The following is a 10,554-nucleotide window of genomic DNA, read 5'->3' as shown; positions in this document are numbered from 1 at the left end:
CCACCACAATGGCAAGGATGATGAGGTCCTGGAGTAATTTTCTTATCTTCTTCCTTTTAATTTTCTTTACATATATGTTTGCATCAATATTTGTATTTAGTGCAGATATTTTACATAATGGCTTAAATGTAATCCTAAGAAAGTCATAAATATATTTCCTTTTTAAAATTCTAGTATTATTATAAGGCTATCTTTGCCCTGAACTTTTAAATCCAATGCAAGGATGTGTAAAATAGGAAATTTTAACTGTTTTTAAGAAGTGTTAGTGGGGCTGGGGTGCACTTCAGTGGTTGAGTGTGGAGGCCATGGGTTTAATCCCCAGCAACCCAAAAAAGTATCTGTTAATTGTCTCAACCTCATTTATAACATCCTGTTCTTTTCTCCAGTGATATAAGGTATGATTGTAATCATATTTTTTTTATTCTCATTTACAGTAATTTGGAAATACTACTCATTTCTTGAAACTTTTATTTTATAGCTTAGTCAGCATTATACTTTATTAATTATAATAGCTTGATAAATTTTGATATGAAAAGTCTGACTTTTCAATTTTTTTCTTTTACTTTTTAATTTAATTTTTATTTTTTATGGTACTGGGGATTGAATACAGGGGTTCTACAGCTAAGTTACATCCCCAGCCAATTTTATTTTGTATTTTGAGACAAGGTCTCAATAAGTTGCCCAGGCTAGCTTTGAACTTGTCGTTCTCCTTGACGGCCTCCTGCATCACGGGATTATAGGAGTGTGCCACCATGCCCCAGCAAGCTCTGCATTTTTGTTATTTGCTGTATCATGTTGAATACATTTGCATACTTATAATATATGCAGAATACATTTCAGGATCTCTCCATCATTATCTATTAAATTTCTTGGGTGCCATTTGAATGATATGCTTTGAATTTATGTGTTTCTCAATGGGAGAATTCCTATCTGCTTACTATGAAAGATTCCTATCTTCAGGAAAGGAAGTAACCAACTAAACCTTAAGATTTGTTTTTGTTTCTTTTCAAACATATAGATTCTTTTATTTGCTTGTGTTTTTTTTGTTTGAAGCACTGTTAATAGTAGTTGTGATAGTAGATGTAGCATCTTGTTAATTATTTTGATGAAAATGCATTTAATAGATCACTAATAAACAAATATTCACAGAATTTCTGAAAGGTACTCCTTATTAGAGAACTTTTATTTTCTTCATAAATATTAAGAATTTTATCTTGAATTACTATTGGATTTTATGGGTTTTCCTTGTCTCTACAGAAAATTAGTATAATCATACCATTGATGGATTCCTTAATATGAATAATTTTTCATTCATAGAACAAAGTCTACAATGTGAAATGCAATAGGCATTGGAAGTTTGCATCTGACTTGCTAATATGTTGTTTGTAATGTTTGCATGTGTCTTCATTAGTAATTAAATGAATATTTTTTTTTATCTTTTATGCTCTAGAATAGGGTTTCTCAGCCTTGATGCTCAGAAAATTTGAGGCTACATAATTCCTTGTTGTGAGGCGCTTTGTGAATTTAGGATTTTGGCAGCATCCATCCCTGACCTCTGCTTTCTAGTTGACGGTTATACCTTCTTCCAGTTATGACAACCAAAAATGTCTCCAGATATTGCCAAACGATTACTGGCAGCTGGAGAGAGGTTGCAAAAATATTCCTTCTGTGCTAGAAAGTTTTGTAGAAGATGGAAATGTATTTTTTTTCTGCTAACCCTTATGGTTTGGATATGAGGTGTACCTTAAAACTGTATGTGTGAGACAATTCAAGATTGTGCCGAGATGAAACATCATGAGAACTGTAACCTAATCTATGGATGAATCTACTGATGGATTAGCTGGGTAGTAACTATAGGAAGGTAGGGTGTGGCTGGGGGAAGTAGGTCATTGCATTGGTGTGCCTCTGGGGTTTATATTTTATCCTTGTGAGTGGAGCTCTCTCTGCTTCATGGGTGTCGTGCTCTGAGCTGCTTTCCTCTACCATGCCCTTCCACCCTGATGTGCTGCCTCATCCAGAGCAATGGCGTTGGCTAACCATGGTCTCAGCTTCTGAAATTATTAGCCAAAATAAAGCTTTCCTTTTCTGAAGTTGTTAGATCTTTTGGTCACAGTGAGGCAAAATTGGCAAAAATGCTAATATTATAGAAATAAGGATAACACTGTTTTTCAAATCCTTTACCATGACAAGTCCTAGTAAAAGAGAATTATGTTTTTGACTAATTTTATCTGTATTTCTGTCATTATGATTCCATTTACGAGCCCACTGGACTAGCAATGGGGTCCATGGCAGGATGATATCTTTTTATAAGTACCTTGTTGCTGAGTTCCTCTGGATAATATCTGGTGAGTATTAACAGCCTGCTGTCTCCATTTTCTTAGCAAGCTCTTTATTTGACAGTCAGTGATGAAGCAAGTAGTGTCATATTTCCAGGACACTAGGTGTCTGTAAATTCCCAAGACTATGTGCTTATGCTAAAAATAATACGAGATTATAAATAAGATGTGGATTCCCACCAGCATGCTAGATCAGATTACCAGCAGAAGCTGCAGAATTTGGAGCCTTTCCACCTTTGGTTTGGAATAAAGCAGCCACGAGCCTGGTAGTTGTCCTGGAGTCCCACATTAAACATCCAAGGAAAACACGTTTTCTTTTTCTTTTTCTTTTTTTTTTTTTTTGGTACTAGGGACTGAACCCAGGGCTACTTTACCACTGAACTACATCTCTGGTCCTTTTTTTTAATGTTTTGAGACAGAGTCTATCTAAGTTGCTAAGGGTCTTACTAAATTGCTGAGGCTGGCCTCAAACCTGTAGTCTCTGGGATTACAGCTACCATGCCTGGTGGGAAATATTACATTTTCTAATGAAAACACTGCAATTCATAGAGATCAACCTTATGTCTTTCAGAAGGCTGGAGGTAAAAAGTCTTCCTAAGTAATCAAGCTAATTTTATGGAAGAATTTATGGTTGAAAAGATGGGGATCCATATGTAGGATAGGCTATTTATTTGCATTTCCATGATGAATGTAGTTGAAAAGCTTAATATTGTCAATAGTAACGTTTCTTCAGTTACCTCAGTTAGGATGGGAGCTTGTCAAGAATGGCCTCAGACATGGCACTTGTGGTTTATTTTGAGGGGACTTAGAGGAGAGGATGCAAGGTGTGTTAGTACATTTCTCTCTCTGAATCCCACTTCTTGGTGCAGAGCTCTCACAAGGAGAGTTACCCAAGTAACTCGGTCAGTGATGATGACACCAGGAGTATGAGGAGGATGAGGCCCATATGCCAGGGACAAGAACCTGAATTGGTCACCAATCCAAAGGGCAAACACAGAGAAGCCAACAACTGGGAAAGGAATCTAAGATTAGGGAGAGACAGGCAAGAGCTGTAACTGTTCTGAGCAGGGCCAGCAGCAGTTGCATGGAAAGGCTGTGAGTGCTGTAAGCAGCTGTGGTTTATGGTACGTGCCAAGGAAGCGTTGACCACATATGAAAGGCTGAGACAAATGGACACTCAGCACTATGAATGGGAGATATGTTCTCCTCATCCAGCCTTATCACTTCTTTTCTCCATATGATGTGCCCACATATACCACGAAACCTCCTTCTCAAGTCAACTTGAGACAGGTCCTTGCAAAACGTTTTCAGCAGAGAAAAGCTACCTACTCTTTTCTTTCTCTTCGTCACCATCACTATTTAATTTTTTCTATCCAGATAGATTCTCTTTCTCTGTCCTGAAACGTGCTCAGAGTACCCACGAAGGGGTCAATACTGATGCATGCCAACTGCTTCTTCACCATTTACTGTGCACCACCAAAATCACTTGCTGCTTACCTAATGATGGCTGTTGTCAGAGTCCTTCTGTCCCCTGAGAAGCTGTACTCATCCTGCCCTGCTGCAGGCAGCTGTCAGGTTCTGGCAAATGGTGCTTGGTACTCAGATCTCTCTGAGCTTTGGGGGTCTATATTTGTGGAAGAAGTGCTCACTAAGTAATTGATAAGGGTGCAGATTTCAAGAATACAGAGTTGTCTAGGAAATAATACCTATATTTTCATGATTTTGATGGAAAATCTTAAAACATCTATGTTTTTACTTCATGTGTCTTATTTTTTATCTTTTGAATGAAAGAAATAAAATATTGCCCTTAAAACTGAAGTTCCTGTTGACCCATTTTCCATTTCCATCATATTCATTCACAGTACCATGGTTTGATGTCTGTGTGTGTGTGTCTGTGTGTGTGTGCGTGCACACATGTGTCCTTCACTTTCTGCAAATAGTCAGAATGTAAATATCTTATAATTATCAGGACATATATCTCACTTGCTTTTGTGTTTCCTTGTCATTTTTTAAAAGCATTACAGAGCTAATAGTTTGCACATCATGACACAGGCTGTTTAAGTCCACATTGTTATCTGCAAATCTCTGCAATGCTCATTTTATATTTACACAAACCTATACCATGAACAATAATTTTGGATTTGGGCCTCCATTAACCACTACTCCTATATACCTGTGGTTTGTGTGAGTTCATGACCATTCCATAGTCATGATATCAGAGCCCTTTAACATAACAGAATATCCTATTTAGTTTACTTAATGTATAAATCTCAAAAGCTGTGGTTTCAAAACAGGGGTCTTCCTAACTGTGGAATTGTTCAGAAACATGTGTAAGAATAAATATAGATTTGATGAGTAGTACAAAAGTCTTAAATAAATACCATGAAAAACCTGTTGAAACCTATTCCATACTTTTCTTTATATAGAAAAAGTTGTATTACAATATCTCTTCTCAATAAGATTTATATATATTTAATTTAAATCACAATTACATTTAGTTTTTTTTTAGTGAATATAACTAAGATAAAATATTTGCCTGTTATATTTTTAGATCCAGGATCAGCAAAACAAGACATATTTGAGATGTTTCTTCCGAATACCTCAGAGGTTGAAGTCTCCACATTCCTACTGATTGGGATCCCAGGGCTTGAGCACATGCATGGTTGGATCTCCATCCCTATTTGCCTCATGTACCTAATGGCCATCTTGGGCAACTGCACCATCCTCTGTGTCATCAGAACTTTCCCTGCATGAGCCTATGTACTATTTCCTCTCCATGCTGGCCCTATCTGACCTGGGCCTGTCTTGCTCCTCCATCCCCACTATGCTAAGCATCTTCTTGTTTAATACCATGGGGATTTCTGCTGATGCATGCATTGCCCAGGAATTCTTCATCCATGGATTCACAGACATGGAGTCTTCAGTGCTCCTGATCATGTCCTTTGATCGCTTTGTAGCCATTCGTCACCCCCTGAGATATAGCTCCATCCTCACCAGCTCCAGAGTTATACAAATTGGACTAGTATTTGCTGTTAAAAGCATTCTCTTAGTGCTTCCTCTTCCTTTTACATTAAAGAGACTCAGATACTGTAATAAACGCCTGTTATCCCACTCCTACTGTCTCCACCAGGATGTCATGAAGCTGGCCTGCTCTGACAATAAGGTTAATTTTTACTATGGGTTGTTTGTTGCACTCTGCATGATGTCTGACAGTGTATTCATTGCTGTTTCCTATGTGTTCATCCTAAAGACTGTATTGGGTATTGCTTCCCATGGGGAGCGGCTCAAAGCTCTTAACACCTGTGTTTCTCACATTTGTGCTGTGCTCATCTTTTATGTGCCAATCATCACCTTGGCTACCATGCATCGCTTTGCTAAGCATAAGTCCCCCTTAGCTATGATTTTGATAGCAGATGCTTTCTTGCTGGTACCACCCTTGATGAATCCCATCGTGTATTGTGTAAAAACTAGGCAGATTAGAGTAAAAGTCTTAGAAAAATTGGGTCTGAAGTCTAAGTGATAGGACAAAGGTGGAAGTTCCATTTTCTCTACAATAAATTGTTCTAGGAGTAAGATATTGTTCCATCCAAAAAGGAAATTGTTCCATTTACTTCTTAGTAATTAGCTTAAATTAACTAACCAAACAATCAAGTCATTATGCATCTAATATACCCACAGGTTTTTTCTTCCTTTGGAAAAATAAGAATATATTTCATAGCAACTATATGAATCCTTTGGAGTTATTTAGGTGATTGATAATATCTATCTGTGGGCACAAGAATGTAAAGTAAGAATATTAGGAATTTTCTAAGGAGGAGCCAGGGAATATAGCCTTGGTCTGTACTAGAAGAATCCTGAGAGATACTGGAAGTATTAGCATCTCTGTATTTGCCCCTTCTTATTTGAATAATCATTGTGATTTACATTAAATTCTTTACAATATGTCTAGGTGATTCTGTGTCCACTAATCAGCAGCAATTTTATTACTTAGAATATTGTTAAAATTGCAGAATCTCATGTGCTGCTGTGAGTCCATGAGTCAATTTGCATTTTAGCAAGATTTCAGGGGATTGGCATACATGTTAATGTTTAAGGAATACTTCCCTATGGCATCATGATAGGAAAATTTAGAAAAAGTATGTAATTTGCTAAAGTTAGTTTTGAGTGAAGTTGGGTTGGGGACAGGAAGTTATAGGAGGGCCTTGACATTTGGTAGCATTAATGGTAAAGATAATGGATTGAGTGCCTAGGGTTCAGTGGTTGGAAGCCCAGAGGCATCTCCAACACTGTACCTATGTTTCCCGTGACAACTGTGTTATGAATTTCTGCAGGGAAAGAACTGTAGCTCATTCCACTTTGAATTTTATTAAAGTACTTTGTGTATGTGTGCTTAGTAGATGTGTATCCATTTGTATTAAAAGAATAGTTTCAAGTAAAAGAGATATTTTTTGGTAAATAGTTGGCATAAAAGGGTAGAATAAATATCATAAAACAAATAACTTCAAAGTTTCTGTGATAAGGAAAACCTGGGGTCAAAGTGTCAAAGGTTGTTCAATATATTATGAAGGCCAGGGCCCACAGTCCCTCAGGTTTTGCTGGGGTATATTGGAGTGGTCATCACCTGGGTGCTACTCAGCACTCTCCTCTTCCCATTTCTCAGGGACCTCATCCCCGATGTTTCTGGACCCAAGTGTTCCCCTGCCGACATTAATAAAAAAGTTTGGGGGGAAGGCTTCAGAGTAAGGCAAACATCTTAAATCCTCAGCCTTGGTATTCTCATTTGTGAAATGAAATGACTAACTCATTTAATAATTTTAATAAGAGAATGTATACTTTGAAGGGAAGCTTAGTTCAACTTGAAGATGTAACTATTTATATATTCCTGGAAGGTATCACAATATGATTATATCAGATTATATCATATTGTGTCTTGATATCTTCTTGTTTTGGCACTAAATGGATTCATTATGCTACTTTCATTTAAAGTGCATTCTTCTGTAATCACAAGAGAACAAGATTTTTCAATATAATTTTTTTCCAATTCATTAAAGAAGATATTTACATTTTACAGTGGATGATAAAAAACATTTGCTAGGATTCAGCAAATAAACATTATTAAACAAGAAAATAAATTAACTATTTACTCAAAGATATAGCATAAAACTATTGTACTAGATTCTAATAAACACAAATGCAATTTCTATTAAAATCAGGAACAACATTTGAACATTCACTTTTACAATTATTTTTCACAATTGTTTTGGATGTTAGTGAATTAAATAGAAAATAAAATTACATAATTTATATGACTATTGGGAAAACTACCATTTATTTTTACTTATATATTCCATGTGCAAATAAAGTACCAATTTTAAATAAAATGGCCATAATGCTTGTGGTAAGCATATTAATGCAAGAAAAGAAATATTTTGTTAGAATATCAACAAACCATTTATAAAATACATAGAAATTCGTTTAACCTAAGCCAAAAATTTTATTGAGTAATATAGAATAGCTGTTTCTGGGACATCTATCATACATTCTTGAATATGAAAATCTATCAATGTTTATTCCCTTAAATTTATTCTATAAATAAGTAATTCCTCCTAAAAATCCTGAAGTTTTATTATAATGAGATTGTTTTATACCATATTTTTAGCTAAATTACATTACGAAGCTACTAAAATAAATCAGTGATATGTCATCATCCATTAAAAGATATGTAAAGCAAAGTCTATACATACACCCAAGGTGCGTGTGTGCGTTTTTGTATGGATAGATGGATAAAATTAAACACTGATATACATAGTTTTTTATTTCAGTGAAAATAAAAGAATGGATTTAATAAATGATTCTACCATTAGTACATTTGCATGATTAAGCTAGGTTGTGTGGCCTAGCAGTCTAAGTATATATGCATGATTAATATAACTTTCTTAGTATAATTGGTTAATATAATTTTAGACTTCTGATATTGAAAACATTAAAAGTTAAAATTATGAAACTATTATGACAATTTTAGAAAAAGGCATAACAGACCATATGTAGAACCTAGGAATCAAAATACTTTTGGTTTCAGTGCTGAGAATAGAATCCAGGGCCTCAAAATGGTAGGCAAGTGCTTTACCACTCACTGGGTTACACTACCGGCTCAATGATATCTGTTTTAAAGTAACACATGAACCAAAAATTTTAAAGGAAAATGAAGGTAGATGGAATTATACAAAGAACTATTTGTTGAATTGGTTGTTAAACAAGGTCATGCACAAATATTAGAATGGGAAAAGCTTAAAACTTACCTTCTGCAAATTTATATTTAAAACATAAACAACCAAACAGAAAAATGAATGAAGTTTATTTGAATGAGCTCCTTATGAAAAATGAAACAAAATGATTAATAGATATGTGAAAGACATTCTTTCTCACTAATTGAAAAATACAAAATAAAGTAAATTGAGCACAATAAAGTATAATTCTTAATAACAAAACTGATGAGAAATTAAAAGTGCTAGAACAGTCAATTTTAGTGACTATGGGGAAAAAAGACTCTCCTCTAAGTGTAAAAATATGAATTGATAAGGTCTTTTGGGAAAATGCTATATATTGAAATTTTAAAAAATGTTCAGTCATTTAAAAAGAGCAGTGATCTAGAAATCAATCTTACAGAGATATTAACATGAATACACATGGAGAACTGCAAAATACAGCTCATGAAAAATGGTTTGGAACAACATAAAATACATTTCTAATATCCATTAACAGAAAACAGTTGAATAAACTATAATTAACCCATAATTTCAAGTATCATGTAGTCATTTGAATGAATTAAATCCATTCCAATAAATTTGGAGGGATTTTAACTTTAAGAAAAAACAGATGCAGAAATACATGTACAATGTTATTCAAACATTGTGCTACAAACAAGGTAAGTTGCTCATATCTGTGTATTAATAATTGTATTTACATAAAGAAAAAAATCAGGATATTAACCATCTTTATAGAATAAAATTACGTTGTCTACTTGTGCTGCATAGTAACCATACAACCTCAGCTGCTTGCAACTAAAGCATTTGTTGTAATGTTCTCTGGACATTAAGTTGACAAGGGTTCCTCTGACATAGGCTGCTTTGACTTGGTGGGTCTGAGTCAGTATCCAAGTGGCAGGGACTAGCCACAGGCTGTGGATCTGACTCAGGTCTGCACCTTGTGTCTTATTCTGGAGACCAGGTTGAAGAGGCAGAATCTACTAGGGAAGCACTATTTATTACAAGAAGTAAAATTCCTTGAAAAATCACATTGAAGCCCCTGCTCTTATTACATGCATTAACATCCTATTTGAAAAGAGTGAATTGTGTGCCCATGCTCAAATTCACAGTGAAGGTTAAGTACAGTGTGCCCACTCTGATCCTCAGGATGTGTGTGTGTGTGTGTGTGTGTGTGTGTAATACAGCTACTAAGAAATAAAGAATTAAGATAAATAACTCCACGTACAACATGTGAGATTACTTTTATATGGACATTGTATTTCTTAATATTCACTAAAAGGTAATTATGCTTAAACCTGGATGATATAATTAAAGGTGATTTTTATTTCTTCTATTTTTATTAATCATAAAATTTTAACAACAAATATGTACATATTAAAAAATAAACACTTTGAAAACCAGATAACAGATGAAAAATATCAACTGTTTCTTTTTTCCAGCCCAATCAGTTAAATGGCCTATTCTTGGTTTGAAGAGACTAAATGAGAGACTTACTATATCCTCCTTCATTTAATCCTGAGGATCAGTGAGTACACTATTTATGGGGGTGAACACAAGTGGAAGATCCCCATCCAGCTGGGCAGAATGCTGCTGTTCTCTCTTTTACTGTGCAGCTTTTTGAACTTCTCCAGTTTCCTTAGTTATTAAAGTATAGACAGAGAAATTCAATGAACAGCAACTGAACAACAACAGCCACACTCTTCCATGGTTGTGAGAAGATCTGGAATTTGGTCCTTTTTATGCCCTTTTTAATGCAAAAAAGGTGGATTTCTTCCATTCTCTTAGACTTTTTCCTTCAATATACATATGCACACTTCTAGGGTCAGGCAGAGTCATCCATTCACGGGCACTTGTTCACTTGAATGGCCATTTTATGTGTGGTGAACTGAGTGCAGTCATAGAAGCCTTTGTAGCAGAAGCCCTCTACCACCAAATATGGAGGGACACCCTCC

General features: G+C 35.2%; 1 pseudogene; it reads left to right on the top strand.

The window, feature by feature from the left end:
• The first annotated feature begins 4,919 nt into the window (after positions 1–4,919).
• On the top strand, positions 4,920–5,856 carry LOC114098294 (olfactory receptor 51A7-like; annotated as a pseudogene).
• Positions 5,857–10,554: the final 4,698 nt, after the last annotated feature.

The sequence above is a fragment of the Marmota flaviventris genome, chromosome 9, assembly GCF_047511675.1.
Source record: "Marmota flaviventris isolate mMarFla1 chromosome 9, mMarFla1.hap1, whole genome shotgun sequence".
Classification (NCBI taxonomy): Eukaryota; Metazoa; Chordata; class Mammalia; order Rodentia; family Sciuridae; genus Marmota; species Marmota flaviventris.
The sequence above is the reverse complement of the archived record's forward strand: the minus strand, read 5'-3'. Positions and strand labels throughout refer to the sequence as shown.